At 34.2% G+C, this 9,841-nt stretch overlaps 1 pseudogene; it reads left to right on the top strand.

The window, feature by feature from the left end:
- The first annotated feature begins 8,554 nt into the window (after positions 1-8,554).
- LOC102510074 lies at positions 8,555-9,597 on the top strand (annotated as a pseudogene).
- Positions 9,598-9,841: the final 244 nt, after the last annotated feature.

A 9,841-nucleotide genomic window follows, 5' to 3' on the forward strand; every position in this document is an offset into this window, starting at 1 on the left:
GGGAATGCTGAAGTCAGGATCCCTAAGCAATTGTCTTATGAGTCTATCTTATTTTGTCTCTTCCTGAACTAGATTTGGTCTCTTATTCTGTACTGACCCTGATCAAGTCACCACTGTTATCCCCTATAAATGAACCTCTTTGAGAATTATAACTTTTATGAAAAAAATGAGAATAGTTGTTTCAAAAAATCTAAGCATGACCTTTCCTTCAAGCTTGACTTACCAAAGCTAAAAGGATTGAGGAATTTATCATAAAATATTGGTGCAATAGACTGCATCAATTTTCCAGAACAAGACTGGTCAAATAAGGAGTGAAATAATATTAAAAAGAAATCAATAATTTTTCTAATTGCAACAAGAAAAATATTTTAAATGCCTCAAATATATTTAAAATAAGGAATATAAAGATTTAATATATCAAAAACATTTACTAATGAAGACGCTTTAAAATTACACAGTTATTGAATGGATCCCATCAGTTATAATATTGTTTAACTGCCAAAAGGAACAAGAATTAAGTTAAAATGAAGAGAGAAATGCACCAGTAATTCCTGTTAAAGGATGAAACATGCTTTGGAATTATATAAAACAGAATTGATATTAATCTACCAACTGAAATATGAAATATTGACTGTAGAGCATTTAAACTGAGGAAACAGATGGCAGCAAGCCAAGGAAACTAATAAGGCTAGCAGAGTGATAAATAACCAGGAAGCCAAATATATGGGAGATAAAGAAAACAGAATATTGTATGAATACTGATATCAATGTAATGAACTGCATTTTAAAAATGAAACTTTAGTCATTTTAAGAGTCCAAAATACGTATCCAGTGATAGCCCTCAAAGAAAGATCTGCATTTAATTGCTTGTTAAATTCGTCACCACTACTATAGTCCAACATATTAAAATTTCTTTTGATCCTTGTTCTTTTTGCAGACCGCAGGTCACATCATGGCCCATCTAGGCAAGTATTTTCCACTCATTGCAATTACCCAGCTCTTAGTTTAAATGACACTTTCACAAGAATTCCTTTTCTCACCCTGTCTTACTACTCCTCCACCAACACTACCAACAAGCCTGGATTAGTCCTCCTCATCCACACTTGTGTTGTCACTTATCTGCTGCTCTCACAACTCTCACCAAACTACAATTTCACATTTGCTTGTCCTTATTCTACTCTAGATATCTTGGAGAGTGTTTATCTTGTATGTCATATTCTAGAATGCTTTATGCCCAGCAACTAGACAAATCTTGGTTATGTAACAAATAATCTTCCAACATGATTTGATACTTCTGACAATTCAAAATGAGAATTTTTATGTGAAGATAGAAAATAGAAACGTAACATTTGACATTGATCTGTGAACAACAGATAAAAGAAACACATGGCTAATGGTAACTATCCTGTTAAAAGTATTTATTTTTAAATTTTTGAATGAAATGGTCACAACAAAAGCCAAAATGTATTGAAAATTTATAATACTGATTAACATGAAAATAACTCTACAAGTTCTACTTATTAGTCATAATTTACATGGGGGAAAAAAATCAGTGTTTGGAAAAAAGTGAACTACTGCTAGCAAGTGCTAGAACTTGTATTAAAAGTCGTATTAGTGACTATGAAAGGATCGCTTTGTTCAAGTACATGTACCTGCTTCTCCAGGGGCATGAAGATAATTTCAAGGAGCAGCCCAAGAAGAAAACGAAAAGAAAAACAAGTAGAAACAGTAGGAGGGGGAAAGTAGCTAAAAAACAAGTGGAAAAAGAAAAGAAGTAAAAGCAAGAGAAAAGGATATAGAAAAAATGGCTGCGTAATCTGAGGTCTTCAGCCTCACTGAGAAAAGGCTGACTTCACGTTTCTTTGGGTTTTCTGCTTGTTTTGGTGTTAGACTTCTGTTCTCCTCTGCCAGAGCTTCCTAATGTGAGTCTATTAAGAGACCTGAAGTCCATCTATGTTGTTGCAGATGGTAAGGTTTTCTTCTTTCAGGACTGAATAAAGTTCCATTGTGTGTGTGTATAAATATATACACATATATATATGTATGTATCCCAATTTCTTTATTCATACACTTAGATTGTTTCCATATCTGGGCTATTGTGAATAATGCTGCAATGAACATGGGAGTGCATATATCTTTTTAAATTAGTGTTTTATTTTTCTTTAAATAAATAACCAGAAGTGGAATTGCTGGGTCATTTGGTAGTTTTCTTTTTAATTTTTTTTAACTGAAGTACAGTTGATTTACAATATTCTATTAGTTTCAGGCATATGACGTAGTTATTCAGTATTTTTGCAGATTATACTTCACTATACACTATTACAAGATAATGGCTATAATTCCCTGTGCTATACAGTATATCCTTGTTGTCTATCTATTTTATACATAGTAGTTTGTATCGGTTAATCCCATACCCCTAATTTGTCTCTCCACCTTCCCTCTCCCCTTTGGTAACCACAAATTTGTTTTCTATATCTATGAGTCTGTTTCTGTTTGCATATACATTCATTTGTATTTGTTTTATATCCTAAATGTAAGTGATATCATATGGTATTTGTCTTTTTCAGTCTAGCTTGTTTCATCAAGCATAATATTCTCTATGTCCATACTCGTTGCTACAGATGGCAAGATTTTTCTTTTTTCGTGGCCAAGTAATATTCCTGTGTGTGTGTGTGTGTGTGTGTGTGTGTGTGTACACCACATCTTAATCCAGTCATCTGTTGATGGGCATTCCATGTATTAACTATTGTAAATAGTTCTCTTATGAACATTGCAGTGCATGCATCTTTTTCAATTAGTGTTTTTGTTTTTCCTAGACATATATCCAAGAGTGGAATTTCTGGATAATATGGTAACATTATTTTTAGTTTTCTGACAAACACCCATACTGTTTTCCATACTGGCTGCACCAGTTGACAGCCACCAACAGTGTACAAGGGTTCCCTTTTCTCCGCATCCTCTCCAATATTTGTCATTTGAGGTCTTTTTGATGGTAGCCATCCTGACAGGCAGTAGGTGATACCTCGTTGTTCTGATTTGCATTTCTCTACTAATTAGCAAAGTTGAGCATCTTTTCATGTGCCTGCTGGCCATCTGTATGTCTTCTTTGGAAAAATGTCTATTCAATTCTTCTGCCCATTTTTTTATTTGGTTGTTTGGAGGTTTTTTATATTTTTTATAAGCTATATATGTATTTTGGATATTAATCCCTTGTCAGTCACATCATTTGCAAATACTTCCTCCCATTCAGTAGATAGGGTTTTCATTTTGTTGATGATTTGCTTTGCTGTGCAAAAGCTTTTGAGTTTAATTAGGTCCTGACCTAATTAACTGATTTCTGTATATTAACCTTATATCCTGCAAACTTGCTGAATTCATTTATTAGTTCTAGTAATTTTTGTGTGGAGACTTTAGGGTTCTCTATTTAAATACCAATTCATCTGCAAATAGGGCTCTTTTACCTCTTTCCTTCCAATTTGGATGCCTTAATTTCTTTTTCTTGTCTAACTGCTGTGACTAGGAATTCCAATACTATGTTAAGTAGAAATGGGGAGACTGGGCATCCTTGTCTTGTTCCTGAATTTAGCTAGAAGTCTTCCAGCTTTTCACCATTGAGTATGATGTTGGCAGTGGGTTTGTCATAATTCACCTTTATTATGTTGAGATATGTTCCCTCTATAGCCACTTTGATGGGAGTTTTTAACATGAATCAATGTTGAATTTTGTCAAATGCTTTTTCTGCATCTATTGAGGTGATCTGATTTTTACCCTTCCTTTTGTTAACGTGATGTATTACATTGATTGATTTGCAAATGTTGAACCATCCTTGTGACCCTAGAATAAATCAAAATTGATCACGGTGTATTATCCTTTTTATATATTGCTGGATTTGGCTTGCTAATATTTTGTTGAGAATTTTTGCATCTATATTCATCAAAGATATTGAACTGTAATTTTCTTTCATTGTAGTGTCACTGTCTGGATTTGGAATCAGGGCAATGGTGGCCTCATAGAATGAATTTGGGGGTGCACAGTGCACTCTTCACCAGTGGAGTCTAGGCTTCTCCAGCCTATCTGTCCCAGAAGTTCTCCAGGCAGCCAAGGGGGTTTGTCTCCTATTATGTAGGACCCCAGAACTGGGGCACCTGGTCTATGGCCTGACCCACTCACTCCCCAGGATGAGTGTCCATCCATGTGATATCTCTTTACCTCTGAGTCCTCTCCCTGGGGCACAGGCCCTGACCCACTCGCTTTTCTTCCCATCCTACCTGATTATATGTGTATTTTTCTTACAGCTTTGGTTGTACAGGAGCCCATCTGCCAGTTTCCAGTTAGCTTTCTATGAGAGTTGTTCACATGTATTTTTGATGTGTTCATCAGGGGCAGTAAGCTCCACATCCTCTTACTACACCACCTTCTTTTACTTTTAGGAATCCCCATACTGTTTTCCATACTGACAATACCAATTTATATTCCCACTAAGAATGTACAGGTGTTCCCTTTTCTCCACATGCTCAATGACACTTGATATCTCTTGTCTTTTTCATAATAGCCATTGTAACAAGTGTGACATGAAAACTCATTGTGGTTTTAACTTGCATTTTTCTGATGATTAGTGACATGGAGCATCTTTTCTTAAATCTGTTGGCCACTTAAATAAATATATATATTTATAAGCATATATAGATATATGCTTATGCTTTATACAACAGCAGAATACACATTCTTCTCAAGCACATGAAACATTCTTCAAGATAGACCACATTCTGTGCCATACAACACACCTTAACAAATTTAATAAAATAGAAATCCTAAAATATCTGTCCTTAGATCACTGGAATTAATTTAGAAACCAGTAACAAAAAAATAACTGGAAAATTCAAAAACACATGCAGATTAAACCACACACTTCTAAATAAGATGTAGGTCAAAGAAGAAATCTCAAGAGGAATTGAAAAATATAATGAACTAAGTGAATAAAAACACAACTTTTCAGTCAGTGAGTATGTTAACTTGGTGCAGCCACTGTGGAAAACACTACCAAGTTTCCTCAAAATATTAAAATAAGAATTACTATATGATCCAGCATTTCCACCTCTGGGTACATATCCAAAGAAAATGAAATCAGGATCTTGATGAGATATCAGCACTCCCATATTCATGGCAGTATTATTCACAATAGCCAAGATGTGGAAACAACCCAAGTGTCCCTCTGTGAATAAATGGATAAAGGATGGAGAAACATCTGTACATCTGTGTATATAATAAATATTATTCATCCATGGAAAAGAAGGAAATCCTGCCATTTGTGATGACACAGATGGGCCTTGAGGGCATTATGCTAAGTGAGGTAAGTCAGAAAGAGACAAACATTTTATGATACCACTTGTATGTGGAATCTGAAAAAGCCAAACTCAGAGAAAAAGAGAGTAGAACAGTGGTTAGCAAGGAGTTGGAGAAATATGTTGATGTTGGACAAAAAGTACAAAATTTCAGTTATGAGACTGAAATAAGTTCCTTATTTCAAGGAACTCCAAAGAAGTTCTGAGGATCTAAATAAAGTACAGCAGTGATTATCATTAATAATACTGTATTATATACTAGGAAGTTGCTAAGAGAGTAGATCTTAAATGATCTCACCACAAAAAAAGAAACGGTAATTATGTGACATGATGCAGGTGTTAGCTAAGGCTATGGTGGCAATCATTTTGCAATATATGTGTATCAATTCAATACTTTGTGCAACATCTTTTCTTTTAGTATTTCTAGTTCAACATACTTGAAAGAAATACCTTAAAGTTGGGAATATGTGACCGTCATTCTTCCTTCATTTCTAAGCAACTGGGTCCTATGTTTTACACTCCTTAGATACAATTCTCCCATCATTTTAGCCTCCTATCTCCTTTCATTCAGTTTCTTTTTGGGTCTTAGATACTGCTCTCCTTGTGTGGGAATATGTACTGAGGTAACTGATCCCCAAATTAATTGGCTTGGAGGATGCCACAACTCAGGATAAAATTAGTAACTTTTCAACCATCTCAACAAAGATTATCTGAAGGAAAAATTTTGTTAAATACGGTAAATCTAATGGAATTTTATACCTTTAACCTGCAATATTAAAGTTAATTATTGAATAGTAAAATGAACGTGATCGTGACCACCAACTGCTCTTGCTTACTGTCTCATGCATTTTTAATAACCTCATTCTCTATAGGAACACTGACCTTTCACATTCTATTACAATATGCTGTCCAAGTCAGTTTTACTGCATATAATTGGTGTCTTCTCTTCATTAACTCCAGGGGAAACTTTTCTTTTGTGTTGTTTTCCTTCTCTTCCCTTCTCAATGAATCCCTCGAGTATGTAATTAAATAAATGATAAAAGAAAGCTCACATTTTTAGTGTGTGAAATTAGTACGGAACATTGGCCTAAGTTCAAACTTACACACAAGAGTGAGGTAAGAAGTGGAAAATTTACAGAAGCACAGAATAATACACTCCATCATTTTGCATTGAGTGGCAACTTAAAAGTCATTTTTCTTTCAATTTCTTACTGAATAATATTGTCTAGACTTTGATTACATTCAAGACCCATTACCAGCTTATTTTTTTTCTCCCTTTTCACATCCTAGAAGAAAATACAGGATGTAAGGTAAGTGCTTTAGAGTTTGGATCTATCATTTTTAATTGTAAATTAAGTAATTATGTGGAAATTAAAGGCAAGATATTTATAAGTAGCTTGATTTTTTCTTTCTGGTTAATCATTTTGCATCTTTTTATGTATAGAAATAAAAAATGTATAGAGGGTGCCTATTCATAAAATGCACCTAAGTCTGTTCATTGCATTTTTTAATTGTATAAATTTAAAATAGCAATGATTAAGTTGAGAAAAGAAGACTAACAAAATAATCTCTCAAAAGAGAGAAATCACTCTATGGCCATAATTTTGCCACGTTTGGGTTATCAGTTTCTTTTTGCCTGATTACATCTTCCTAGAGAGATCTTTTTCCATTCATTAATTTAAAAAATAGAAGTTTCAATATGCTTCTTACACAAGAATAGATGTGAAAAAGAATACGTTGTTTTCATTAAGCAGCCAATAAATACACAGTAGCTTGAGACACACAAGATATCCCTGCTTACTCTAAATCTTTTCTCCCTTGATTCTGGAAATCACTGTGATATTCAGACACACCCTCTGGACTAGGTCAAATTTCATTTTTTTAAACCAAACTATGAGAAAACTTTTAAGGAAGCAAAACATAATTGTTCTGGGCAGGTGTAAATTTTGATATGGTAACTAAGAAAAGGAAATAAAACAAAATGGTAAAAAATTTTAGCTATAGGAGAGATTTTAAAACACAGCTGAAGAGTTGACCATATTGAGAAAAAGAGTCATCACCCGCAATTCAAACTTTCACAGATAAAAATTCTAAACAAGAGAAAATGCATTTTTTAACTTATTTCTGTGTTGGGGTTGTTTTGTTTATTTGCTTGTTTGCTTGGTCTCTTAGGAATCATGTTAATTGTAAAATCCATATGGAAGTAGACCAATTGGTCCACAGCCTGGCTAACAAAACATTCTGAAGAATGAGAAAAACTCTTGATATATGCCTTACAAGCAATGTAACTGATTTCTAAAATATGTCTAGGGAGTTGAAAATCACTGTGTAAAATGTGATTGCAAGAGGTTGTACGTTTTTGATTTCTACCTTACATTTATATTTGCGCTCTAAAGTTCTTCTTATTTGTAAATGCTATCAACTATCATAATTGTATTCCTAAAAGTAAAACCTTGGTATATAGTTTCCTTAATTTTGCAGAGAATTTTAGCTTTATGTCAAGATTAGACAAATTATCCATGAATTCTGTTTTAACTTAAGATGCTATGATTTTTTCAGGTCCCAACTGCAATTTTCTGATTTGCCACCCAGTTGGGGTTGGTTTTAAATTATGTTATTATTGTTGCCATTCTTGAAGCAGTAATATATATAGTAGTGAATCTTAAATATTTTGTGTATCATCGGTCCTTTCTTTAAAAAATTTTTTTTCTATGGGCCCTCCTCACACATAATTTCTGTAGAATTTAATTGGGTTCACAAACATTCTGAAATCTATCCAAGTACTCAAGGTTAAAAGCTTATAATGGATATTTGGTATGATAAAGTTAAAAAGAGCAAAGGTGTTAAATTAAAAAGGCTTTGAGTTCAATTTCCAACTGAATTACTAACACAGTATTTCTCCACTTGGCGATGAACTTATAAACTTTGTAGAAATACAAATGCCTTGATGTCACCCAAGAGATTCAAATGGATTGTATCAGATGTGTCCTGGACATTTATCTTATTTAAAGATTCACCAGCTTTCTGGGAAAGCTGGGATTTAGATGTATACCCCAGACAAACTCTTTAATCTGGGCCTAAGTTGTCTTCAATAAAAAGTGAAGATTGTAAAACTCTACTCAAAGAGGGTTCTTGGAGATATTAAGAAAATTTATGTACATCCCCCAACATAGTACCTAGCACAATGTTGGTGATCAGTGAATGCTAGCTTCTCTTTCTTCTTCTTTGTTCTTTCTTATTAACTCTAAAAGCCAATCCTGACCATTATATTTTTTTACTCTTTTTCTCTATCTTTGATAAAACCCGTAAGAGAGAAATGAGGAACCATTCCGTGCAGACAGAGTTCATTCTTTTGGGTCTGACAGATGACCCTGTGTTGTAGATTGTAATCTTCTTCTTTTTATTTTTTACCTACATGTTGAGTGAGTGTGACAGGAAACTTAACCATCATCATTCTCACTCTGCTGGATTCCCACCTTAAGACGCCAATGTATTTCCTCCTACAAAATTTTTCCGTTTTAGAAATCTCATTCAGAACTGCTTGTATTCCAAGGTTCCTTGTGAGCCTTGTGACAAAGGACAGAACTATTTCCTACATGAGTTGTATGACTCAGTTATTTTTTTTCATCTTTTTCGGAGTAACTGAATTTTGCCTTCTGGCTGCTATGTCCTATGACGTTATGCGGCTATTTGTAAACCTCTTCATTACACCACCATCATGAGCAACAGAGTTTGCTACCAACTCGTAATCGGCTCTTGGGTAACTGGATTCCTGATTATCCTTCCTCCAATGATCATGGGATTCCAGTTGGAATTCTGTAATTCTAATGTCATTGATCATTTTATTTGTGATTCTTCTCCCATCCTACAGATCTCTTGTTCAGATACACATTTGCTAGAACTGTCTTTTTCCTTGGCTGTGGTGACACTAATGGCCACACTGATGTTAGTGATTCTCTCCTATGGCTGTATTATCAAGACAATTCTCAAATTCCCTTCTGCTCAGCAAAGGACCAAAGCCTTTTCTACCTGTTCTTCCCACATGATTGTAGTTTCCATTTCTTATGGTAGCTGCATCTTCATGTATATAAAACCATCAGCAAATGATAGAGCAACTTTAAGCAAAGGAATAGCTGTGCTCAATACCTCAGTTGCCCCTTTATTGAATCCCTTCATTTATACCTTAAGGAACCAGCAAGTGAAGCAGGCCTTTAAGGACATGGTCCAAAAAGTTTTGTTTTCTTCAAACAAATGAGAAAATTTGAAAAAGTATGAGGGAAAAAATGAATAAAAAGGTTGCCCTTTTAATCTTGGTTTCCTTTGTCTTACTCTGTACATGTTTTTAGATTATATTAGCAATTTCAGCCAATTTGGGGGTCTCCTTCCATGCTATTATTTCGTGCTAGAAATTTTATTCTACAAACTTGTTCTTTTATCAGTTTCAGAAATGCAGTATTTTAAATGTGACATTTTTCATAGATCATATTGTATGAAACAAA

The sequence above is a fragment of the Camelus ferus genome, chromosome 12, assembly GCF_009834535.1.
Source record: "Camelus ferus isolate YT-003-E chromosome 12, BCGSAC_Cfer_1.0, whole genome shotgun sequence".
Taxonomy (NCBI): domain Eukaryota; kingdom Metazoa; phylum Chordata; class Mammalia; order Artiodactyla; family Camelidae; genus Camelus; species Camelus ferus.